At 41.2% G+C, this 27,090-nt stretch overlaps 1 long non-coding RNA gene across 4 annotated transcripts in view; it reads right to left on the bottom strand.

The window, feature by feature from the left end:
• Positions 1 to 4,464: 4,464 nt before the first annotated feature.
• Positions 4,465 to 27,090, bottom strand: part of LOC144369051 (uncharacterized) — a 28,117-nt gene continuing 5,491 nt past the window's right edge. The window contains exons 1-6 of one of the 4 annotated variants that reach the window (XR_013428481.1): positions 25,588 to 26,673; positions 24,652 to 25,427; positions 10,224 to 10,350; positions 9,765 to 9,896; positions 8,092 to 8,803; positions 4,465 to 7,245 (exon numbers count right to left, since the gene is read on the bottom strand). This is a non-coding gene — a long non-coding RNA (uncharacterized LOC144369051). Of the gene's footprint in view, positions 7,246 to 8,091; positions 8,804 to 9,764; positions 9,897 to 10,223; positions 14,353 to 24,651; positions 25,428 to 25,587; positions 26,674 to 27,090 lie in introns of those variants that run through there. The other 3 variants (XR_013428482.1, XR_013428483.1, XR_013428480.1) reach the window with 3 other exon arrangements.

Genomic DNA, 27,090 nt, shown 5'->3' with positions numbered 1-27,090 from the left:
GAACAGGACCTGGGAGCAATTTCTGGAACCATTTGACAGTGTCTGTGCTTGGACAGATCTAACCCCATACTGTTGAGGTCAAAATGAGGAGGATATAAATTTCTGGGAATCAAACTGCACTGAGGGATTCACCTTTAACTGCCTGTGCTTGGGATCTCATGGCTCTTCCAGAGACTCCATCCTCATCTGGTAAATAGGAAAATAACACCAAGTGTCCCCATCCTTTGTAATCACTCACATTTCTTCCAGGGAAGCAAAGAGGGCCCAGGAGACCATGCATCTTTCAGACCTGAATGAACCTTGGTTTCCACTCACACAACCTTTCCAGGAGCAGTGGGAAGAGAAAAATGCAAACGATCTGACTGGCGGCCTCTAGGGGAAGCTGCTGTACCCCAGGGGGAGGGTGGCAGAGGGACTGTGAGGTTTCTGACAGGGATGGAACCACTGTGGTAACCTGCATGGTCTTGCAGACAGTAACACACTGCAGCCTCCCCAGGCTCCTGGCTGTGATGGGAGGGTGAAGACTGTCCCTGACCCACTGCCACTGAACTGGACTGGGATGCCACTGGCCCTGCTGGATGCACCCTAGATGAGGCATCTGGGAGCCTTCCCAGGCCTCTGATGGTACCAGAAAAAGGAGCTGCCAACAATCTGATTGGCCCTGCAGGTGAGGGTGGCTCTTTCCCCTGGAAACAAAGCCATGAGCGTGTAGTCTGTGTCAGCACAGTTTCTCCTGTGGTCCCTGAGATGGAAAGAGAACAGAAAGGTCACCTGTGCAGTCTAGGTCATACCCCAGTCTCCACAGTAGAGCCAGGACCCTGCAGCAACCAGAGCTTGAATCAGTGGGCTTGCTAAACAGAGGTGCCAGGACACAGGACCCAAGCACAATGAAAGAGTTTTCACAGGTGTGTAGAACCATCCCATGATCCCATGATCCCTCACCTGGAAGCCAGAGTAACAGGAGGCAGAGGAGCTGACTGGGGGCTGCCATGGCTCCCTCTGGGTCCCATCGGAGGCAAAACTTCCCAGAGCCCTGGTCACCATGTCCCAGCAACATGAAGTCATCCACGTTCCTGAGATTTACTAAATGAGCAAATTTAGCTACCAGGGAAAACTTGTAAAGGACACTATATGTACATCTATTGAAAGGAAAGGGGAGTGTATCTGTGAAAATGTTTTTCCAATTTGAAAAGTGACAGATGGCCCAGATGACAATGTCATGAAGTGACCTGGTTCAACTCTGCTGGGGTGGGAGAGGCTTCAAGTACCAGCTGTGCCTTCAAAGCTCAGAAACAGAGAATGGTGTAACCAAGTGTCTCTGTCAGGACAGATACAGGGACCAGCTACAGGGCCCAGTCACAGAGCTGACACTACGTGCCACAGATCTCTGGCGGAACTTGTAGTGTTCTGGAATCCACTGAAGCTCAGGCCTCAGACCTGAGCTCAGGCAAAGATAACTCTCTTGTTCTAGGTCAAATAACTCTCTTGTTCTAGCCTGAAGTAACTGTGGTCATGTGGACACCAGGCAGCACTGCCCCATGTGACTCTGCATGGATGGCCTCATGTTGCTTGGACATGATGAGCAGGAAATGGCAAGAACTCTGGTGTCCAGAGAAAACCATGCTCTTCAGAGGTGGGCTGCAGACCTACAGCAACTGACGGGCCTGTCACATTGAAAAGATGTTGGGGCCCAGATATCTTATGGCTGCTGCTTCCTCTCCTTCAGAAGAAGGACAAGGCATTGCTCCTTGCTCCTCTAATCACTGAGAAGAAAGATCAGTGCTGGCTGGGCTCTGTGCAGAGCTGAGATGGCACCCTCCATGCTGGGTGAGCTGCACCAACCACTCATCAGCTACCTGGGAAGCCTGTCTGTGCTGAGGGGTCCAGAGCAGGACACTCTGTAGCAGGCTTGTGCTGTGACCCAGGAGCCCTGCTGTGTGGCCATGGGGCCCAGCACATTGCTAGGGGTAGGGGTGTTTGTACTAGATGAGGACAGTGTGTGTGTCTCTGACAAGTCCCCAATAAGAGTTACAGCAGAGACCTGCAGAGCACTAGAGAAGAGCAGGCCAATCCCAAGAAATAAAACAGAAGGAAAGAAAAAAAGGAAGGAAGGAAGGAAGGAAGGAAGGAAGGAAGGAAGGAAGGAAGGAAGGAAGGAAGGAAGGTAGGAAGGAAGGAAAAAGGGAGGGAGGAAGAATGACTACTGACTGTTCTAAAAGCAGCTCCAAGGCATCCCTGAGCCCTGGCACCATGCCCTGGGCACTGAGTGACTGAGCTGCTCACCACAGGGGAGTGTGGGACTCAGCACAGGGCAGCACCAACTGGGCCCAGCTCTGCTTACATTAAGATGGAAGTGGTACATTGAGATTGGACTTGAGGAGATGCAGAGGCTCCACTTAACACACATACACAGTGTCCCAGGGTCCCAAGAGCCTTCCCTTTCCTTATAGCATAACTTGACCCCTGTGACCTCATTGATGTTACACATATGTTTATGCCAGAGGGAAAGAAGCTAGACTGTATTCAAATGGCACAAAGAAGGTGCACTGCCTTCCCAGTGCAGCCATGGTAATGGGGACAACTGACTTGAGGTTAGCAGATGTCTGAGCAGAGCACATGGTCATAACCTTGATGTGGACAGAGGAGTGATCTGAGCCCAAGATGTGAGCATTGTTTTCTGGGGTCTGTGCAAGGCTGGTGAGCATGGCCCCTGTTAAGAGCAACAATACTCCAGAGCTCCAGAGGCTGCAGCTTGTGCTAAACCCACCTGCCTGCAGAAGCCAGGAAACTCCAGTTTCAAAACTATTGCAGTGACGGTCTCCTGCTTCTTACTAAATGGCTCATAGAAGTTCACCTGGGAGTGTGTCAGGACCCAGGAAACTTGATGGACATGTGTTAAAAGCAGATGATAAGTTGCCACCAGAGAAGGTAAGGTAAGATTGGGAGCCCTCAGAGGATGAGTAGGTAGAACTGTTGTGGGTCCTGCCCAGGCCAAGGTACCACAGAGAAGAGGCACTGGCACCTGCTATGGGATGCCTGGGGAAGAGGAGGGTTCAAGGATAAACCAGCACAGTGAGCTGATATTGCTGTTGCTGTAGGCACCAGAGATTGGTCCCAGGGGCACTTAACCACTGATCCACACCCCAGCCAGCACCTTTTCTGTTTTCTATGCTACATGTGGGAATCACAACAGCTGTGTGCACATTATTGTCTGTGCTGTAGTTTGGGTGAGTGTCCCTGAGGAGCTCCTGGGCTAGTGCCGGAATCCACAGGCTCCACCTTCCCTCAGAGGAGCTGTGGTTTTTGAAAGTTGTGACTTAGACTGTAATTCCATGTATTTCAAATCTGAGGAAGGAATCCAAACTGACACAGAGAGCTGGATCCTCCCGTAAAGTGACAGTCACTCACTAAACCTGGAGGAAATGGTCATGTCTCACCTGTTGGGGCTGAGAAGGAAAGAGGGTGGGGTGCAGAGGAGCCTCCCTGGCCCTTCCTACCACAGTCTACTAGAGACCTCCAGAGCCTGGTGCCCCTGAGCAGTGCCCTCAGCAGGTGGAGGCAGCAGGAGGAGCAGCTGGGGCAGCCCAGCCTCACACTTCTGCTCCCTGGGAGGTTTTTGTCATGGCCTGTGTCACTGTGGGAGGGAAACTGTAGCCTTGTACACAGTAATAAGTGGCAGTATCTTCAGGCTCCAGGCTGCTGATGGTGAGAGTGTAATCTGTCCCAGATCCACTGCCACTGAACCTCGAGGGGACCCCAGGTTGCAGATTGGATGCCTTATATATCAGGGGTTTAGGAGCTTGCCCTGGCTTCTGTTGATGCCAAGCTAACCAACTGTTAATATTCTGACTGGCCCTGCAGGTGATGGTGACTCTGTCTCCTGGAGATGCAGACAGGGAGGATGGAGACTGGGTCATCATGATGTCACATCTGGCCCCTGACATTGGAAACATAAAAATAATTATCCTTAATTAATCATGTTTCAGGAGGATTTCCCTGAAGAGCGAGGCAGCACTGACCACTGGGCTGAGCACACCCCCCAGAGTTGTCCCCCCTTACCTGGGAGGCACAGCAGCAGGAGCCCCAGGAGCTGAGCAGGGGCCCTCATGGCCATGCTGTGTCCTGACTGGGACTGACTCCTGCACAGGGTGTGAGCAGCCTCTTAAGAAGTCCTCAGGGCAGTGGGCTGTGCTGTGGGCACATGTAAATCAGCAGGGCTGGGCAGGGCTGGGCAGGGCTGGGCAGGGCTGGGCAGGGCTGGGCACAGCTGCAGGGCTGGCTTTTCTCAGTCACTCATCACTGGCCGAGCATCCCCAGTGATCTCAGCTGAGACCAGTACAGCACAAATGGGTATGGAGAGAGCTTGTTTCTCCCTGGGGTCATTTTGTAACAAAAGATATTTTAGAGACTATTTTCAAAATGAGAAATGCACGGAAAGGTTTCTATAAATTAAGCATTTCATGGTGGTTTTTAAATGGTGATGGAGAATTTATTTTTTTGTAGAGAACACACAGTACAGTCTTGGCAGAGAGCTGGTGGGGCTTTAACTTACTCCAAAATGACCCTGATTGGTAAGAACTCTGTGTTGTCTGTGCATATCTGTGACTTTAAAGTGGTTTCTTCTCTTTAAATTAGATAATTTTTCAGAAACATGTTCAGTGCATTAAAAGCTATTTGAAATAGCTGTCATTCATTATGAGGGCCAGTGAAAAGTCCAGCAGATGCTCAAACATGACTCTTGGTGAGTGTGTCACTCGCCGTCCCTGTCACCTGTAGCTGCAGATCTCTTTGGAGCTCGGGGGCTGAATGGCTGCAGCTCATTCTTGACTTGGGCTCTCCCCTATTCTGTCCCTTTCTGACATGTGGCATTGCTTCCCAGAGATCACCATCACAAAGGGCTGGTTATTGAGGCCAGGCCTGGTAACTAAGTGACAGCCACTGCTACCCAGTGCATTTCCCTGATATGCACCATGGATGCCCCCTTCTGCTCTTCCCTGCAGCAGTGAGGGGCAGCTCATCCTGACCCAGGCTCCACCTCCTGTGGGCCTCTCCAGGAGATTCTCAGCCTCCTGTGCAGCAAGCACAGATGCCCATGGAGGAGAAATTGGACCCAGGTGAACTTGGGCACAGATTCAAACAGCTCCTGTGTCACCTCTGTGCCTTTGCTTTAGACGTCCATCCCAGCTCAGCAGCAGGGGAAGTGGAGCCAGCTGTGTCTTCAGCATCCACACCCTGGCAGCTGGGGACCAGGGGTCTCCCTGCTGAATACAGGCTGAGGGGTCTGGCTGCAGTACCATGGGCTGAGCACACACCTGCTGCCTTTCCAGGGGCCTGAACTACAGGGAGCCTTGCTAGAAAGCAGCCCAGGCAGAGCCAATTCCAACAAGCTCTGTTCAAGTTTGAAAGTCTTTCCCCATTTTTCTGACTTTATTGGCAGTCCTTGCTGGTGCATTGTCCTTTGATGCCACACTGTGTTTGTGCTGATTCCCTAGGGACACCTATGCTCAGTCTGCTCTCTGAGGCTCAGGAGGCAGCTGTGCTGCACACAAGGCAGACACAGGGCCTGGGCTGACCACTCCCAGGACAGTTCCAGAGGGCAATGGCAGGAGAGGCACACATCCCAGCCCCTCAGCTCAGCTGGAGTCACCAGGGGCATTTTCTCTGTTTCCATGTGGGCTTGAGCTGCCACCATCCTCAGCAGTGTGGCTCGTAATGGAGTGACTGCATAGTCCTCTTTGTCCTGGGACACAACCCAGGAGAGAAACAGATCCTATTCCTGCAGGGCATCCCTGGTCCGAGATCTCACCTCTCCTCCTCTATTATTAAGAAAATTCCAGAAATATTTATTTTCCTTTACCAATGTCTCCTAGATTGGATTTATGGAGTGATTCCTTTCTGTTTGTCCAAGATCAGAGCAGTCTTTATCAAATATCTGTGCAACATGAGGGCCAGTGTAGATGCAGTGAAATCAAATCACCAGCTTTTAAATCCTCAAGCCAGAGGACCCCGAGTCACATTTTATTCTAGTCTCTTTATAGATTGGCCTTGTGACAGTCAACTCAGAAGGGGAAGTGACAATGAGGAGGATGGTGCCGTGATGGAGGAAGGGGCAAGGATCAGGGATTGGGAGCATCTTGGAGGAGGAAAGGCAGACTAAGATTCTCTCCTCGGGAACCTCCAGATGGAACACCGCCTGAGAGAGCCTGTGACCTCCAGAACCATGGGCTCCATGTGTGCTGTGTGGAGCCCGAGAGGTCCTGGGATATGTTGCAACAGCTGCAGGCAACTCAGGAGGAGAGAGAGGGCCTTGCCAACCCTGAGTGGGTGGCTGTCCTCTCTGCTCCCAGTATTCCCATGTTTTTGTCACCTGGTGTTGGTTTTGACAAGAGACAGATACAGTTTCACTGAAGAAGAGCTATCCCCAGAGTTTTTCTTAGGAAGACAATCTCATGGGCAAAGCCCCTTGATTACACTAAAGGGGAACCCACAGCACTTGAGCAAGGAGGAGACTCTTGTCTGTGTGCTTGGGTTTCTTGGTATTTTGTATTGGCGGTAGGGTTAAGACTCACAGGACCCCATCTGAGGGCACATCACTCAGTGGCGCCTCCTCTGAATTCACCAGGCAAGTCACCGTCACTGCACACAGGGCTGCACAGTCCTCAGAGCTGTGGCCCTGCCCTCTCGCACATCCTGGCCCACTGCTGACCCTTAGTTCTGACCCCACTCCATGAGTCCTCAGGGAACTGTCATCATTGCCAGGTTGTGGTCATTGCAGATCACAAAGTGAAATTAAAAAATGCTCATAAATTGCTGATGGGGAGACTTGGCCCAGTGAGTACAGAGCCCCAGCAGTCCTGGGCCTGAGCTGGGCACAGCTCCCAAGATTTAGGGTCCCTCCTGGGCAGGACATAGATACTTCCTCAGGGCTTCTGAGATCTGGCCTCTGGGCTTTATTTTAAAAGTCAAGTTTGTTCGCATTCTCATGGCAGGTAGATGTCACAACAACGTGTGGGATTTTGGGTCTGTGGATCCAGTGTCTTGACTGTGGATTCCTTCTTTCACATTTAAAAAAAATACTTTTATTTGTAGCTAGACACGATATCTTTATTTTATCTTTATGTGGTGCTGAGGATCGAACTCAGTGCCTTCCACATTCAAGGTGAGCGTTCTTCTTTTGAGCCACATCCCCAGCTCTCTTTCACATTCCTGAAGCTGATCTTCTTCCATCTGTCACTGGGCAGGATTCTGTAGGAAATGCAAATGATTTGTGGAACAAGTTAAGGAAAGAAGACTAACATTTCACAAGAAATTCATACAGATACTCTCACACAATTTTTAAACCTAATGGATATGAACCATTAGGATTTTAAATGGACTTGCCATGATCCAAACTCTTGATATAAAATTATTTCAAATATACTTTCTGTCCCCAATGGGAAGCAGGATCTTAGGTTTCTATCGCTGCATTCTGTGTATCACACTGTGTTCTGACATGTGACTGAAATGACCCATTGTTACATCAGATGTAAATTTGGAGCACTTCTTCAAATAGACCTGTTGAAAGCAAACCATCTGTATCCATTTACAAGTAAAATAAAATCAAATTCAATTCCATGTAATGATGATGTCATGAAAATAATCCACTTTTATATTTTCTTTTAGCAAAAGATTAAAATTCTCATCTTGAAAACTGTTGAAGATATTTATAAAATTCCTAAAATTTGAGGTAAAAAATAAAAACCTCTATTTTTCCTGTGCTACGTGGTGTATACTTGTTCTTCATTATTCAGTTTCTGCCCTTTATTTTCAAAACTCACAATAAGAATGGGGTGAACTGCCTTTTCAATCAGTGAACAGTAACTAGGGCAAATAAAATATGTTGGATTAGGATCTATATCTGCCTTGATTGTGCTCAAAAGGCAAACATTGCTATAAATAATCCACTTCTTCCTTCTCTAAGGGCTGGTATATCATATGATTTCCTAAACATGTTCATCAAAAGGGTAGATGGTAAAGTTGATGTGAGAAATTAGGTCAGTGAGAAAATGGAATTTCCGAATATTACTAAATACGTGAAAAATAACAGCCCACCATTCATTTCCAGCAGGTACTGGACTCCTGTTCCATTGATCTGCACCAATGACCTGCTTGTCATGTGGAGTAATTTCTCAACAAATGTGGGCAAATGAGGAAGAAGCCTGAATATGTGAATCATGAGCTGTCAGCCTGTTCCCTGAGTTCCTCAGCATCTTCCTCTCACGCAGACTCAAAAAAAAAAAAAAAAACTGTTGTTAGACAAGCAGCACATATAGCTTTCAACAGATCTGTTTAAAGTAGTGTTCCAAATTTGCATCTGATATAATACGGGGCCATATCAGTCACATGTCAGAACACAGTGTGATAGAAAGAACGCAGTAATAGAAACCTCAGATCCTGCTTCCTGTTGGGGACATAAAGTATATTTGCTGAGTCACCATAGCAAAGAGATTTTTGTTTGGGGCTGCACACTGTGGGAGGAGCTTGTGTACCTTGCCTGCAGTAATACACTCCAGCATCCTCAGCCTCCTCCCTGCTGATTCTCAGTGCAAAATCTGTCCCTGACCCACTAACGCTGAACTCATCTGGGACCCTAGAGAATTGGTTGGAAACTTTGTAGATGAGAAGCTTTGGAGACTTGCCTGGCTTCTGAAGAAACTAACACAAATAGGTGTTTCCATTACTATGTAGGAGATGGCAGGGGGCTTTCCAGGGGTGACAGGCTTGGAGACAGGAGTCCGGGTCATAACAACATTGCCACTGGATCCTGAAATGATGACAGAAAAGCAAGGTTACATACCAATACTGTGATCAATATTCATTATTTTCAGTCTGCTACTTATTTCAATATTTTCTGATGCATGCCAGGAAAAAATAAACCTACAAAAATAATTTGCTATTTTATATATAAGTCACAAAGTGCTATTTGTTATTCATGATTTTCATTAGAACACTGGTTATTGTTGAGTGGATGCTAATGCTAAAAATATCAAATAATTTTCTGATTCATACCAAGAAAACATAAACCTGTAAGAAATAATTTGCTATTTTATATATAAGTCACAATGTGTTCTGTGTTATCCAAGATCTCCATTAGGGCATTGGTCATTGTTAAGTGGATCCTAATTCTAACAGGAAAAGTATGAAATACCATTCCATGGAACACAAAATACTTGCCTCTACTGCAAGGAAAGAATAAATATGACAAGAAATGGGACCCTTCTACCCCATTCTCCTTTCCTAAATCCCTCGGCCTCAGCAGGGACCCAGAGCATCAGCAGCCCCAGGAGCTGAGCAGGGCACAGCAGAAGGTTAAGTTGAGCAGCCCTGGTGAGCCAAGGCCAGATTAGAGCTGAGCGTTTTCTCAGATTTGTAAGAAAGAGCCTTCCTGTGGGACAGTATGCAAATCCCATGGTGGGTGCAGTGGGGTGAGACAACCTGCTGGATGAAGTGGGAGGAGACAGCAGGACAGGCCCTCCTCTGTGTACAAGGTGACATAAAACATCTCTTGCTGGTACATAGATACAGATTAAGATCAGTTTGTTTGTGGAAATATGGAAGAACCATGTGACAGAACCTGATTAGAACATGGTCACATGATTTTGGAGCTGCCACTCTAAGACAGCAAGTCCCAGACAGTGCAGGGTGTCTAGGATTAATCTGAGAGCTGAATGCTGTCCAGCTTGTTTTGTTCCCAGGTAATGTGGAAAAGGACACAGCTCTCATACCCACAAGTCTGATGGGGGAAGCCTCCAGATGCAAAGGTGGTCTTGAGCCAGTTGAAGATTCTTTCATCTGCATCCCAGCTACAGTGCTGGAGAATGTTAGATGCAGGTTTTGGAAGCTGCTTTCCATGGGACCTAAAATCCACAAAAGCATTCTTTTGAAGGTCATGAAAAGGATAAAAGCATGAGTCTGTCTCTTGCACATCGAAAGCTGAAAGCCCCATTTAAGTAAGAGGAAAAGAAGATATAATTCCATGCCTTAGGTAATAGATATGAAATTCCTTGTGGTGAGTTGTTACGATTTGATGTATTTCCCATCATAACTTCCTTAACAAATACCAGATAACCCACAGGTGTTTATTAGTAAAAGAACTTCTCAATTTACTGGTACAGAATGAAAAATCAAAGAAAAAAAGTTTTTTAAATAAGTGGTGTTAAGAAAAACTCTGGTAACAGTCTTACATTCTATCTGATCCTGCAGAACCAGGTCCTTCAGGATTCTGCTCCTTGTCACTGTGTGAGGTCACTCATCTCTCCTCTGGCCTGTCTGGGGAGCAACAGCCTTAAATCAAGATGCAAGGGAGATTCCCTGTAAGAAAAGAACAACAATTGCATCCTAGGCAGTAGTGTCTTGGGGCACCCTGTGCCAGCACTGACATTTTCCTAGGCCTTCATTTAAAAACGGTGCCTGCTCAGGGATCATTCTACCATGTGGCTAGTCACCTCAATAGTGAAGCAACTTCACCTTTTATCATTTGTTATCGATACACTTAATATTGAATTCAACAGGTCATGGAAAATGGCTTCTACATAAAAAGGAGAGTCACAATCCTGGAAGAAAAAAACAAATCCTGGGAAATGGAAAGATGAGTTAGAACCACAAAGTAATCTTAGATAATTTAACCCAAAGTTATATTCAATCGCTAAAACAAACAAACAAATGAAATTGTACACATGATTTCACAAAAATGAAGATTGTTTTTAATATATTTTGGGAAAATGTACCAAACAAAGACTCTTTAACAAGGCTCGAACAGATAATTGACAAAAAATAATATTTACCTTTAAGGTTAGACATCATGGAAAGAATATGGATTTTCTTCTGTAGATATTAATCTCTCTGCTAAGCCTAGCTCACCCACACCAAACTGCAGTGAAGCAATATTCCATTTACTACCTAATTATTCAGTGTCTTACAAGTTCTCTTCCTGGTCTCCTAAGATTCCATGTCAGTTTACATTTTTGAGGACACAGGCCTCTGTCCTCCAAAGAAGGTGTCTATAAATATGGTTCACTTGTGAGATGAGGAATAGAGAACCCAAAAAGATTTTGAAGACTGTGAATTTCAATGTTTTAAACTGTACTTAAAGCTTCTTTTAAGTTTTCCTCATAAAAATTTATAGAATATACCAAGAAGATAAAAGAAAAAGGTTTTGCTTTTTTATTTTAGATAAGACATTGAGACTGTAACATGAACAGTTTCATACTTATTCCTTCTCCTTTCATACTGAAGTCCAAGAATCTACAAAAGAGTTGTATGAATTTTCAATAAGGGAAATTCAAGATACTCAGAAAACTTAAGATAAAATTCATCCATTTAATATTATTTGTCAATCAAATGTTTCCTTCCTTTTTTTCCATAGTAAGAAAAAAACAAAAATTAAGAGCAAGAAAGATACAAGAAATGAATGAATTATTTAGTGCCTAATTTTTGTCTTATGACAACAATCAATGCAGCACAACTGCTGGAGGGTAGCCCTCCGCCTTAAGGAAGCAGACCTCACAGTAGTGAACTTCACTTTCCCTTGTGTTTTCTGTTCAAGAGCTAAGAATAACCCAGTGTTGAAATGCATTTCAAAGTGTCAACTACCTTCAACCTTCAGAGGATCTAGATATTTGAACGCTGGCTCATCAAAACACCTCCAAGCAAAATAATTATGAAGAATCAGCAATACATATAAAATAACATAAGCAGGCATGCTCCTAGAGAAAGCATGTGGGAAATCTCCTTCATGTTGGCATTAGTAATAATTGTTTTTTATGTCACATCAAAAGGTAAAATAACAAAATCAAAAATAAGCAAATGAGGGGCTGGGGATGTGGCTCAAGTGGTAGTGCGCTCGCCTGGCATGCGTTCGGCCTGGGTTCGATCCTCAGCACCACACACAAACAAAGATGTGTCTGCCGAAAACTAAAAAAATAAATATTAAAAAATTCTCTCTCTCTCTCTCTCTGTCTCTCTCTCTCTCCAAAATATAACCAAATGGGACTGCAGCAACCTAGGATGCTTCATCACAGAAAAGAAGCTATTGACAGAATAAAAGGACAGCCCATGGAATGGTAGAAAATATTTGTAAACCATATAACTAATAATGGGTTAATATCCAAAATATATGAGGATCTAACACAACTACATAGACAACAAAAAAGAAAGCAAAACAAAAATCATTAATCCAACTGAAAATTATGAAAATGACCAAAAAATATACTTGTGAATTATACATCAATAAAACAAATTAAAAATTAAAAGATTCCATCTTCACAGTATTGGCAAAACACAGACACCCAGCTGTAAGATCCAGAGTTCACAAAGAAAACTTCACATTTAAGGTTTAATGATGCTCAGCCAGGGACACAGTTGAATGGGAGAGAGGACAATCTTTTCAGTAAAGTGTGTAGGGAAAATCAGATACTAAAAATGAATTAAGTTGAATACTTAACTTGATCCATGAATAAACAAATAACTCAAAATCATACAAAAAAATCATTGACCTAAGAGTAAGAGCAAAAACTGAAAAAGAAAATACAGGGAAATGTTTCATGACATTGGATTTGGCAGTTATTTCTTGGATTGACACTAAAACCAGCATCATTAAGAGTAAAAATTAGTTAAAAACATACGTGCATCAGAGAGTCTCAAAAACTCTTATCAACAGAGTGAAAAGGCAACCCACTGAATGGGAGAAAGTATTTGTAAGTCACATGTATGAAATTGCTAATTCTTTTTGTTCCTTTTGACTCATTTCTCCTTAGCATTCCAAATATCCTCTCCATGTGTCAATCTCATACCTTGTAGAATTTTCATAATTCTATCAAGTCTTGAACTTTCTAATGATTTTTTTCATATTGTATTTCACCTCATTCTGATAGGTCTCCAGCTTTCTGCTCCAGCTAAACAGTCTTCCACTATTTAGAGCAACTGTTGTGTCTTCTTCAACAGATATTTCAAACATTGCATATCTCCTGTTATAGTCTCTTATATTTATACATATAATTTATACATACATCTTATATTTATACTTCTAATTATTTGAAATATAGTTTTACTGAACTATTTCCTCTCCCAGTTTTCAAGGCTTTTAGCATTTTTCTGGGTACATTTTATGCTTCTTTAAAAGTAGTATGTCTGTAAATATGCCACCTTTAGTAGATGTTCATATAACATAAGGGCATAGTTTGGTCTTCAAACACAGAAAAGGCACACTGTATAAATTGAAGAAATATGAATTGTACAAACAAGCATTTTTTGTATATTCATCTTTCAGATCAAGATATAGAGCTCTCCAAACTTCCTTTGTATGTCTTCCAAGTCAACATTTGTCTCTAACCTCTAGCAAGGAAATTGTTACTCTGCAGATTGTCGAATAGTTTTCTTATTCCTGGATTGGAACATCATGTACACTGAAGTAAGCATACTTTCGTTTCTAGCATCTTTCCCTTATCTTTCTGTTTGAGATACAGTGGATTCCTGCTGCAAAATAGTAAATGTTCTAGTTGTTATATACAGTTGTTCTGTGAATATTCCACAGTCCATACATTTGTAGTTAAGTCAGTTAGATTGTATCCAAAAATCGGCCATAAAGTTAGATCTTTTATGCACAGTCATCTACGTATCTCTTTGTGGACATATTCACTTGTATATCTTGGTTATAATCCTTGGAATTTACTGATGCTCTTATAAAACTTGGGCATAGCGAACACTTTTCATTATATTTTTTTTCCAATGTACACAACCACATGCAATTTATGAGCACATCAGATTTAAATCTTCACAGATTTAAATTATGCTGTGCACTGTACATTCATAGTGTCAAACTTCTGTTACATTAAATTGGTAATTACGGATTCACTTACAAGAGATTTCCTTACCTACCTAACATCACATGATGCCTGTTTTCTAAAACTACTAGGTCCTTTAATTCCAATCACATCCCCTTTTTGTTAATTTCTCTCACATTGCTCTTATGTATGCACCTCAAATTACATGATATTGCTCTGGCTCTTACATGCAGCCAAGGCTAATCCTCATTTATACATATGTGTCCTCTTTCCAGCTTCATATTTCTATCCAGGATTACATTCTATTTATTTTAAACCCTTCGGATGATTACTAATTATTTTGGTTTTTCAAACAACATGTGTTTGAATGTTCTTTCTGCCCAATTTTTTCTGCTCTCTCTTTCTGGAACTCCAAATATTCTTTTTATATCATTAGTTGTTCGAGACATTACAATGATCTTGACATATCATACATTTGATTCAAATAAGTTATGAATTCTCAATTTTCCACATATACAAATTGCAGGATCACACCGGTTATACATCTATGTGTATACATACAGCAATCTTAGTGTCAGTTGTATTCTGCTGTCCTCCCTATCCCCCCTCCCCTCCCCTCCCATCACCTCTCTCTACCCATTCTACTGTGACACTTATCTCTCTCTTTTTATTTTCTTCCCTTCCCCCTCACACTAGCGTATATGTATTTTGTGTAACCATGAGGGTCTCCTTCCATCTTCCATGCAATTCCCCTTCTCCCTCCCATTCCCTACCACCTCTTTTCCTTATTTCATGGTAATCTTCTTCTCATGGTCTTCCTCCTTACTCTGTTTTGAGCCACCTCCCTCATATCAGAGAAGACATTCGACATTATTTTTTAGGGATTGGCTAACTTTGTTTAACATAATCTGCTCTAATGCCATCCATTTCCCTGCAAATTCCATGATTTGTTATTTTTTAGTGCTGAGTAATATTTCATTGTGTATAAATGCCACATTTTTTTATCCATTCATCTGTTGAAGGGCATCTAGGTTGGTTCCACAATCTATCTATTGTGAATTGTGCTGCTATGAACATTGATGTACCTATGTCCCTGTAGTATGCTCTTTTTAGGTCTTTTGGGTATAGTCCGAGAAGGGGAATAGCTGGGTCAAATGGTGGTTCCATTCCCAGCTTTCCAGGGAATCTCCATACTGCCCTCCAAATTGGCTGCACCAATTTGCAGTCCCACCGGTAATGTACAAGTGTACCCTTTTCCCCACATCCTTGCCAGCACTTGTTGTTGTTTAACTTCATAATGGCTGCCATTCTTACTGGAGTGAGATGGTATCTTAGAGTGATTTTAATTTGCATTTCTCTGACTGCTAGAGATGGTGACCACTTTTTTGTATATTTGTTTATTGATTGTATGTCCTCCTCTGAGAAGTGTCTGTTTAGATCATTGGCCCATTTGTTGATTGGGTTATGTTTTTTGTTTGTTTGTTTGTTTTATAACTTTTTGAGTTCTTTGTATATTCTGGAGATTAGTGCTCTATCTGAAGTGTGAGGGGTAAAAATTTGTTCCCAGGTATAGGCTCCCTATTTACCTCACTTATTCTCTTGCTGAGAAAAAAGCTTTTTAGTTTGAATACATCCCATTTGTTGATTCTTAATTTTAACTCTTGTGCTATAGGTGTCCTATGAAAGATTTGGAGCCCGTCCCCACAAGATGGAGACTAGGGCCAACTTTTTCTTCTGATAGATGCAGAGTCTCTTGTTTCATTCCTAGCTCCTTGATCCATTTTGAGTTAATTTTTGTGCATGGTGAGAGAAAGGGATTCAATTTCATTTTGTTGCATATGGATTTCCAGTTTTCCCTGCACCATTTGTTGAAGATGCTATCCTCCCTCCATTGCATGCTTTTAGCCCCTTTATCAAATATAAGATGGTTGTAATTTTGTGGATTGGTCTCTGTGTCCTCTATTCTGTACCATTGGTTCACCCACCTGTTCTGGTACCAGTACCATGCTGTTTTTGTTACTATTGCTCTGTAGTACAGTTTGAAATCTGGTGTCGCTATACCTCCTGATTCACACTTCCTGCTTAGAATTGCTTTAGCTATTCTGGGTCTTTTATTTCTCCATATGAATTTCATGATTGCTTTTTCTATTTCTGTGAGGAATGTTGTGGTCTTTTGATTGGCATTGCATTAAACCTATAGGGTACTTTTGGTAATGTGGCCATTTTAATGATATTAACTCTGTCTATCCATGAACAAGGTATGTCTTTCCATCTTCTAAGGTCTTCTTCTATTTCTCTCTTTAGGGTTCTGTAGTTTTCATTGTAAAGGTCTTTCACCTCTTTTGTTAGGTTGATTCCCAAGTATTTTTTTTTTGAGGATATTGTGAAGGGGGTGGTTGTCCTGATTTCCCTTTCAGAGGGTTTGTCACTGATATACAGGATTGCCTTAGACTTATGAGTGTTGATTTTATATCCCACCACTTTGCTGAATTCATTTACTAGTTCTAGAAGTTTCTTGGTAGAACATTTTGGGTCCATTAGGTATAGGATCATGTCATCCACAAATGGTGCTAATTTCAGTTCTTCTTCTCCTGTTTTTATGCCTTTAATTTCTATCGTCTGTCTAATTGCTCTGGCCAGTGTTTCGAGAACTATGTTGAATAGGAGTGTGAGAGAGGGCATCCCTGTCTTGTTCCAGATTTTAGAGGGAATGTCTTCAATTTTTCTCCATTTAGAATGATGCTAGCCTGAGGTTTAGCATAAATAGCTTTTACAATGTTGAGGTAAGTTCCTGTTATCTCTAGTTTTTCTAATGTTTTGAACATAAAGGGATGCTGTATTTTGTCAAATGCTTTTTCAGCATCTATCGAGATGTTCATATGGTTCTTATCTTTAAGTCTATTGATGTGGTGGATTACATTTATTGATTTCCGTATATTGAACCAGCCTTGCATCCCAGGTATGAATCCTACTTGATCATGGTGCACAATCTTTTTGATGTTTTTGTATCCGATTTGCCAGAATTTTATTGAGGATTTTTGCATCTAGGTTCATTAGAGATATTGGTCTGTAGTTTTCTTTCTTTGAAGTGTGTTTATCTGGTTTAGGAATCAGGGTGATGTTGGCCTAGTAGAATGAATTTGGAAGTACTCCCTCTTTTTCTGTTTTGTGAAATAGCTTTAAAAGTATTGGTATTAGTTCTTCTTTAAAGGTTTTGTAAAACTCTGCTGTATACCCATCCAGTCCTGGGCTTTTCTTGATTGGTAATCTTTTGATGGCTTCTTCTATTTCCTCAATTGATATTATTCTGTTTAACTTGTGTATATCCTCCTGACTCAATCTGGGCAGATCATATGACTTAAGAAATTTATTGATGCCTTCACTATATTCTATTTTATTGGCATATAAGATTTTAAAATAATTTCTAGTTATTATCTGTATATTGTGATATTGCCTTTTTCATCCTGTATGCTAGTAATTTGAGTTCCCTCTCTTCTCTTTGTTAGCATGGCTAAGGGTCTGTCAATCTTATTTATTTTTGAAAAAATAACTTGTAGTTTTGTCAATTTTTTCAGTTGTTTCTTTTGTTTCAATTGCATTGATTTCAGCTGTGATTTTAATTATTTCTTGCCTTCTACTACATTTGCTGTTACTTTGCTCTTCATTTTCAAGGGCTTTGAGATGAAGTGTGAGATAATTTATTTGTTGGTTTTTCCTTTTTCTGAGGAATGAACTACAAGCAATGAATTTTCCTCTTACAACTGCTTTCATTGTGTCCCATAGATTCTGATATGTTGTGTCTGTGTTTTCATTTGTCTCTATGAATTTTTTAATTTCCTCCTTGATGTCTTCTGTAACCCATTGATCATTCAGTAACATATTGTTCAATCTCCAAGGGATGAAGGATTTTTCCCTCCTTCTTTTATTGTTGATTTCCAATTTCATTCCATTATGATCAGAAAAGATGCATGGTATTATCTCTACTCTTTTATAATTGCTAAAAGTTACCCTATGGCATAATATATGGTCTATTTTTGAGAAGTATCCATGTGCTGCTGAGAAAAAAAAGTATATCTGCTTGCTGATGGTTGATATATTCTATATAAGTCAGTTAAGTCTAGGTTATTAATTGTGTAATTGAGTTCTATAGTTTCTTTATTCAACTTTTGTTTGGAATATCTGTCCAGTGGTGAGAGAGGTGTGTTGAAGTCACCCATAATTATTGTGTTGTAGTCAATTTGTCCCTTGAACTTGAGGAGAGTTTGTTTTATGAACATAGCAGCACCATTGTTTGGAGCATATAAATTGATAATTGTTATGTCTTATTGGTGAATGGTTCCCTTTAACAATATATAGTGTCCTTCTTTATCCCTTTTGATTAATTTAGACTTGAAGTCAATTTTATTTGATATGAGTATAGCCACACCTGCTTGCTTCCAAGGTCCATGTGTGTGGTATGATTTTTCCCAACCCTTCACCTTCAGCCTGTGTATGTCTTTTTCTATCAGATGAGTCTCCTGAAGGCAGCATATTGTTGGATCTGCTTTTTTATTCCAGGTTACTAGCCTATGTTGCTTAATTGGTGAATTTAAGCCATTAACTTTTAGGGTTACTATTGAATATGCTTTGTACTTCCAATCATGTTTGTTTATTTATTTAATTATTTTTTAAAATTTGGCTTGTTTTTTCTCTTTGATTAGTTTTTTATCCCCCACCTCTTTACTGAGGTACTTCCCACTGTTGGTTTTTGTTGTTGTTTTTCATTTCCTCTTCGTGTAGTGTTTTGCTCAAAATGCTTTGCAGTGCTGGTTTTCTGGCTGTGAATTCTTTTAAGTTTTGTTTATCATGGAAGATTTTTATTTCATTGTCAAACCTGAAGCTTAGTTTTGCTGGATACAATATTCTTGGTTGGCACCCATTATCTTTCAGTGTTTGAAAAATGTTGTTACAGGATATTCCAGGTGAAATGATGGGATTATGAAAGTTTTATTCCAGTCAGTGAATGAATCCACCAATGCAGATTAAATGGTGGCAACTGTAGGTAGACAAGGTGTAACTGAAGGAGGTAGGTCACTGAGGGTGTCTCTTTGGGTTTACATTTTGTCCCTGGTTGGAGGAACTCTCTCTGCTTGCTTGTTGCCATGTCCTGAGCTGCTTTCCTCCTCTATGTCTTTCCACCATGATGTCCTCAGTGCTATGGAGTCAGCCATCTGTAGTCAGAGACATCTGAATCCATGAGCCAAAAAATACTTTTCCTCCTCTGTGTTTTCTTCTCTGGTATTCTGAAAAAGTTGACTAAAACAAAAATTCATACCAAGAAGTACCGTGGTTGCTGTAACTAACCTAACCACATGTTTCAGATTCTTTTTGGAACTTGTGGGCACAATTTTGAAAAGATTAGGAATGCAAGTTGGAAAATCTTTAGGTTGTTGTGATCAGAGTTTAATGGGTGATTCTGATGAAAACTCACAGACCAGAATGCCGATGGAACTGTGGACAGTAAAGACTAGGCTCATGAGTTTTCAGAGGAGGAAGTCTCTGTTCCAGGGATTGAATTCAGGGGCACTCAACCACAGAGCCACATCCCCACTCCTATTTTGATTTTATTTAGAGACAGGGTCTCATGAGTTGCTTAGCACCTCACTTTTGCTGAGGCTGTCTTTGAACTCCATCCTCCTGCCTCAACCTCCTGAGCTGCTGGGATTACAGGCATGTGGTATGTGAATTGAGACTTTCTATGACAGTGAATTTAAAGCTGATGGACTAATTAGTCTGATGTAGAAAATTCCATCCCTCATATGCTTTAAAATCATCTCTTTATGTGGTTTTGTTCTACTATATTATTTAGAGAATAATGTCATGGAAAGAGTCTGTTATATTCAGTACAGATACATTTTTTTCTGAAATATGTTCAATTTATTATTGATTGAATCCAAAGATGCAGAACTCATGAATGCAAATTTTTGATTTGTTTTTCAAAAAATATATTAAAATTCAAAAACAGAAAGCAAATTGGCAAGATATCAACTTAGAGAAGATATTCCAATGCATATTTCTAGCTGTGATAGTCAATTTTGCTGTCACCTGGACTGGACTAAAGAATATTAATTCTCTTTTATTGCTGAGTAATATTCCATTGTGTATACACACCACATTTTCTTTATCCATTTATCTACTGAAGGGCATCAAGATTGGTTCCACAATTTAGCTATTATGAATTGTGCTTCTATAAACATTGATGTGGCTGTGTCCCTGTGGTATGATGTTTTTAAGTTCTTTGGGTTTTATATATATCTTAGAAAGAATTTTTTATCAGTGTACAAGTTCTCCAGAGAAACAGAACACATACATATATACATGCACACAAGTACATGTCTATATACATATCTCTAATATTTAGGTATAGTAGAAAAATAGATTCAGTCACAAGGTCACATAGGCTGAAATGTTCACCAATGACTATTTTCACTCAGGAGAACCAAGGAAACTGGTAGTTACTCAGTACAAGAAGGTGGGGGTTGTGGGGTAGAAAATGCACCATATGCTCCCTGTTTGTATCCTTAGGTCTGAAAGTCCCTGAAGGTTCACTGGTGCAAGTTCACATTCAAAATCTAAGAAACCTAGTATTTGGCACTCACAGGGAACAGTGGTCAAGTGGGTCAGCGCACTTGGTCAAGTGGGGAAGTGGAGAGAGAAGAGATGGTGGTCTCTCCTACTATTTTGCTCACATTCAGGCTGAGTCTTTGACTCACTTCCCTCAACTTGCCAATAATTTCTTGAAATACCTTCACAGTCACACCCAGAAGTGTGCTGTGTTCCTAAGGGAAAATATCAAAATGGAGGAAAGCATAAAGGTGAGAATGATTTGATTTGATCACTAGCTGTTCCTAAGGGAAAATATCAAAATGCTCAATTTCATTGCTCATCAAATAAATACCATTTTAAGATGTACCAATATGGATACAATTTCACAAAGTTAACAATATCAAATATTATTCAGGAAGTTTTATAGCAACTAGTACCTTTCTGTATGGTACAGGTTGGTAGACTGCAAACATGCTCACTATTTTAGAAAACATCACTCTATTATTTTAGTGTTCACTGAAGCTAAACTGCACAGGAAAACTCTGACTCACCACTTTCATACCTAGGAATATACTCAAGACAAGTGAATGCACACGTCTATAAAGGATGTTGCAAGAATGTCCCTAAAACATTAACAACAGTCTCAAACCTATGCCAACTTGTTAACATGAAGATTGACTGACATGTTCATATAATAGGAAATTTTTCATTCGTTAAAGGGAACAAACTTCTACCATACCCACCACACAGGTGAATTTTGAAGAACATGTTTATCAAAAAGAGCAAGATGTCAGATATAAAATTCTTGGATGGCATTAATTTTCTTTCAGAGCTTGAAATATATCATTCCAGGACTGCCTAGCTTTGAGGATCTGGTTTGAGAAATCAGTTGAAATCCAAATTAGTTTCTCCCTATATGAAATTTTAATTTTCCTCTCACAGCCTTTAAGATTTTATCTTTATTCTGTGTTAGTCACTCTCATTGTAATGTGTCTTGGTGTGGGTCTGCTATAATTTTGTATAGTTTGGGTCCTGTAAGCCTCTTGTATTTGATTTTCCATTCTATTATTTAGGTATGGGAAATTTTCTGCTATTATATCTTTGAAAAGATTGTGCATTCCTTTGGTTTGTATCTCTGCTCTTTCATCTATTCTGATACCTCTCTTAAATTTAGTCTTTTCATGTTATCCCATAATTCTTGGATGTTCTTTTCATGGCGTCTTACCAACTTTTCTGCACAGTCAACCCTACTTTCAAGATTATTTATTTTGTCTTCATTGTCTGTGGTTCTGTGTTCCAAGTGGTCTAGTCTGTTGGTGATGCTTTCTATTGAATTTATAATTTGGTTTACTGATTCCTTCATTTTGAGGATTTCTGATTTTTTCCCCACAATCTCTAACTCTTTATTGATTTTTCACTTCCTGTATATTTTCTTTGATTTCACTCCTTATACTATTCTTTACTTCACATGTCAATTTAACTGTGTACAATCTGAACTCCTTCTTAGACATTATTCTACTGTTTTATCAGTGGCATCTGTTGTTGAAGCATCTTGGTTTGTTTGGGACACTTTATTCCCCCTTTTATTTTTATATGTTGTTAGTGTGTTTTGCCATCTAGAAGTATGGATTTAAGGCAGCATAAATTTCTACCCTGTAGACCTGTAGTGATCCTGAAAGTTTCTAGTGCCTCACTTTTAATGATGAGACCAATATCAACAGCACCCCCAATGTAGATAATATATATCCTTAAACCTAATACTCCCACTAAGGTGTCTACTGCTTTCTAGCATTAAACCAAAATGATGAGTTCAATAACTATCTATAGTATAAATAGGAAATTTGTTAAAATGGTTTACAATTTCAAATGGTGAATGAGAGAACAGAGGTAGTGTAGTACACAATATTTGAGAGAAAGGAAGAGAGAATCTAGAAGTAAAAATTCACAGGAAGAAAGGAAGAGGAGTTGATAGAGATTGGCTGGAGAAAAGTTAGAAAGAAAACAGACAAGAGAGTAGAAGAATAGGAACAAAGACAAAAAATTAAAGACATAAGAATACAATGAAAATACAAAACACCTTTCATATATCATTGTCCTCCACACACTGGTGCTTAAAAAATCTGTTCTAAATATGGTAGAGATATTAATGAATCAAAAAATAAAATAAATTTTGCTGGAAAGTCGACCTGTCTCTGTCAGTGTTCAACAATGTCTCAGCCCTGTCTCTGACATCTCTCAAAATCACCAAACCACATCAGCCATTGAAAACCCAGTCACTATTCCACCAATCTGGGCTTCAGATACCTCAGGCTCAGTCACCTGCTTGCCCAAGATCTCAGTGCTGCTCCTTTTTGCAGAGAGGCCACCAGGGATACACTCATGAAAAAGAGCAACCCTGAGATGCAGCAGCAAGTAAGGGCCACCACCACTCTTAGCAGGAAGACCCCAGGCTCCTCCAAACCCACAGGCACCCCCACATTGGACCTGCAGTCCCAACTGGAGTCCCAAGACAGAGGCTCTTGTGCTGGTAACACCCAGATCCCAGGCCCTGGCTGGTGTCCCAAAATCACTGTAGCCATGTGCAACCAAACCTGGAGTCTCCCTATAACAGTCCTCTAGGCCATTGTAGCAGCAGTAGGGTGGTAGTTGTTGTCAGCATCAGTGGTAGCTGCAACTGAAGCTTTGGGGTCAGCATCACCAGGCAATCTCTGGGGTCAGAAGCAGTGTCAGCTTCAGGTGAATCTGGGGCAGCAACAGAGGGTTGCAGCTGTAAGGGCAGCATCACCCAGAAAGAAGATATCCAGGTGACCTCAGGCTAGCAGCAGTAGAATCAAAGGCAGCAGTGATGGAATAGCTGTGCAGGTGGAGTTTATTGACAGGATACCTTGGGTTCAGCGACAGTGACCACAGAGTAGCATCTAAGGTAGCCAAGAAGGTGCCCAGAGAAGAGACCTCCGGGTATGGCAGCAGCATTTGTGGCCAGCAAAATTAAGTTTCAGGTTTGAAGATGAAATGAAAACCTTCCATGATAAAAATATATATATTAAAAGAATTCACAATAAGAAAGCCTACCCTAGAGAGCATTCTCAACAAAATATTCAATGAGGATGAAGTGAAGAAAAAAAGTGAAAACCAACAAAGGGAGGATCTACACTAAAGGGACATCCAAAGAAATGAGAAACTAAGACAAATCAAAAACCAGAAATAAATCAAAATGACAAAGCATACAAACCATATCTCAGTAATAACCTTGAATGTTAACAGCCTAAACTCATCAATCAAAAGACATAGACTAGTAGATTGGATTAAATAGCTAGACCCAGCAATATCCTGTCTTCAAGAGACTCACCTCATGGCAAAGACATCCACAGGCTGAAGGTGAAAGGATGTGGAAAACTTATCATTTATATGGATTATGTCAACAAGCAGAGGTTTCCATCTTCATATCAGATAAAGTAGACTTCAAACCAAAGTTAATCAGAAGAGATAAAGGAGGACATTTCATACTTCTTAAGGAAAGTATATAAGCAGAACATAAAAGTTATGGATATTTATGCCCTAAACAATGGAACATCTATGTACATCAAACAAACCCTTCTCAATTTCAAGAACCAAATAAACCACAATACAATAATACTGGGTGACTTTAACACAGTTCTCTCACTACTGGACAGATCTCCCAAACAAAAACTAAATAAGGAAATTATAGAACTAAATGATACAATCAATAATTTAGACTTAACAGACATATATAGAATATTTTATCCATCAACCAGCAAATATACTTTCTTTACAGCAGCAAATGGCTCCTTTTCTAAAATAGGCCATATATTATGTCACAAAATAACTCTTGGTAAATACAAAACAACAGAGATAATACCCTGCATTCTATTAGAACACAATGGAATGAAATTAGAAATAAATAATAAAATAAAAATACAAGCTATTGTAACAAATGGAGACTAAATAATACACTATTGAATGATAAATGGATGGTAGAAGAAATCAAGGATGAAATAAAAAATTCTTAGAGGTAAAAGAGAACACTGATACAGTATATCAAAATCTCTGAGACACTAAGAGGAAAGTTCATTGCATGAAGTTCATTCTTTAAAAGAAAAAAGCCCTAAAAAAAGAAGAACAAATCAACCCCAAAAGCAGTAGAAGACAGAAAATAATTAAATCAGAGCTGAAATTGAAACAAAAGAAATAATTGAAAAAAATTGGCAAAAAAATTGGTTCTTACTGGAACACGTGTGCTTTTCTGGATTTAATTGCATCTGGCTTTAAATGAAGGCATGAGTGGGAGTTATAGAGCCAGAGCCTCAGAGTCTGTTTCCATCTCCTCCTGCAGACACAGGAAGCAAGCTGAGCTCTGAGAACCTCCAAAGCCACATCTGTACAGGATTACTAGAGGCCAGTCACACCAGATACCTGAGCCCTTAGTGTGGTTTCAACACCCAGCAATCTCCAAATCTCAGTCCCTGGCCACTGGCTGTGGAGTGTGCGCTGCTGGTCAGTGTCCCTCGTGGTGGTGGTAATGGGACAGCCTGCTTTCAGAAGTCTGAAGTCCCTTTCAGGCCTTTACCATGAGCCCAGCCAGTGCTTCCCACCAGACCCAGTGCCTCTGAGTATGCCCCGTGGCAGAGAGCAGCTGGTGACACCATGTGACTCCCTGTACCATCCCTGGGAGGAGGGTTTGTGTACGGGGCTGTGACTGTGTGGGAGGGACTGCATAGTCCTGCTGGCAGTAATAGCTGGCAGCATCCTCAGCCTGTACCCTGCTGATTTTGAGAATTAATTCTGTCCCGGACTGTTTCCCAGAAAAACGATCTGAGACGCCAGACCATAGATTATCAGCATCATAGATGAGAATCTTGGGAGCCTGGCCTGGTTTCTGCCGGTACCAGGTTAGATAGTCACTGATGCTCTCATTGGCAGTACAGGTGATGGAGGCGCTCTCTCCTCCAGACACAGTCAGGGAGTCTTGTGACTGTGTCAGCCCTGGGCTCCCACTGGCACCTGGGAAGAAAGAGACAGCATTCCTGTTTTAACTCCATTTCCCCCAGCAGACCTGGCTGTCCTGGTCCTGTAACCTGAGAGCACTGTGGGCCATTGACGCACAGAGCCCTCATATTAGAAGAGGCTATTCCTCAGGCTGTCCCCTGTGCTCCCTCCTCACCTGGACTCCAGAGCAGCAGAAGGCAGATGAGTGCAGCCAGGTCACCCATGCTCAGTCTGGCCCTGCCTGAGGCTCCTGCTGCCCAGGCTCACCAAGCAGCCTTTTCACGAGGACTCTGAGAAGCAGAAATTGGCTCTGGGGAAACATGCAAATCAGCAAGGGTGGAGCAGCCCTGCTCTGGCAGCTGCAGGGCCGACAGCCTGGGGGTCAGTTCCAGCTGACTTCCACATACAGTCCCAGAGGAGTTTCTTCTTGGCCAGTGAAATGAAAACACCTCTAATTTTTGTGGTCCTTCTTTGTCCTCAGGGTATGAGAGTCTGTAGTTAGAATAGGGCCTCTTCCATGTAATTGTCCTTCTAGAATTCCATGGAATATCCTCTTATATAGGTGGCTATGAAAAAAAAAATGGCTCCGTAGTGTAGAGGAGATGCTAGGTGCCCTGGAGAGAGGATGTCCTGGAGCAAGTCCATGGCATACCACTTAGGGGCGCTGTGCACCAGAAGAGACTCAGATTATGGAACATCTTCCCATAGCTAGTGTGATCCTTTACTTTGGATATCATGCATTTTGCTTCTTAACTTTTTCTCATTTTCTATATTATTTCTCCTATTTTTCTCACTTTCTCTTACTACACTGTCATATCTTGGGGTAAGACTGTCTACTTTGCCTGAGAGGGTTCCAGTGTAATTATTAACAGCTCTGCCTTTCTATCCTCACATAAAATTTTGTGACCACTATATATTCTGATTCTCCTTCTTCCAAGTACACTGAGATATTTCTTAACTGAAAGTCTTACATGTAAAATTAAGAAATATTTTATATCATCTATTAATATGACTGATTTTCATCTTCTTCTGTTACCTATCATTATATTTGGTGACATTAATAAACATCCTGGACTCACTAGAGTTCCTGGGCATCATCATTACTATGGGTAAAAATGCAATTTCCAGTAGCTCCTTAAAAGAGTATCTCACCCAGGAAGCAGCTGAATTTCAAACCACCCTCCACTGCTAGTACAAGACACAGTAATAATTAATTTGAGTCTTGCTTTGTAAAACCTGGTTTGTGGGTATGTTTGTGAGGAGTGCATTTTTCCTGGTTTGTCTTTGTCTTTTTTACATTTTTTTGAGTTGTTGATGGACTTTTATTTAATTTACTTTTATGTGGTTCTGAGAATCAAACCCAATACTTCACACACGCTAGGCAAGTGCTCTACCACTGAGCTACTACCTCACTCCCTTTCCTGTTTTTTCTTAACATCTAGACCTTCATGTGTCTCCCCTCCTTTTGGAAATCTCCTGGGATGCTCCTTTGTTCCTTGCAATTTCCAAGCAGGTGGCTGTCAGTCTTCCTGAGGTCCAGCCACAGTCTTCAGAGGAATTTTAATCACACTACACTGCAATAGTATTCTCATAGGACCAGCCTATGAGAAGTTCCTGTAATTACATTTTGCATAAGTGATGAGGACTATGTATGGATCTCAGCCTTCCCAAAGCACCC

The sequence above is a fragment of the Ictidomys tridecemlineatus genome, chromosome 12 (genome assembly GCF_052094955.1).
Source record: "Ictidomys tridecemlineatus isolate mIctTri1 chromosome 12, mIctTri1.hap1, whole genome shotgun sequence".
NCBI classification, from domain to species: domain Eukaryota; kingdom Metazoa; phylum Chordata; class Mammalia; order Rodentia; family Sciuridae; genus Ictidomys; species Ictidomys tridecemlineatus.
This window is presented reverse-complemented; position numbering and strand designations above follow the sequence as displayed.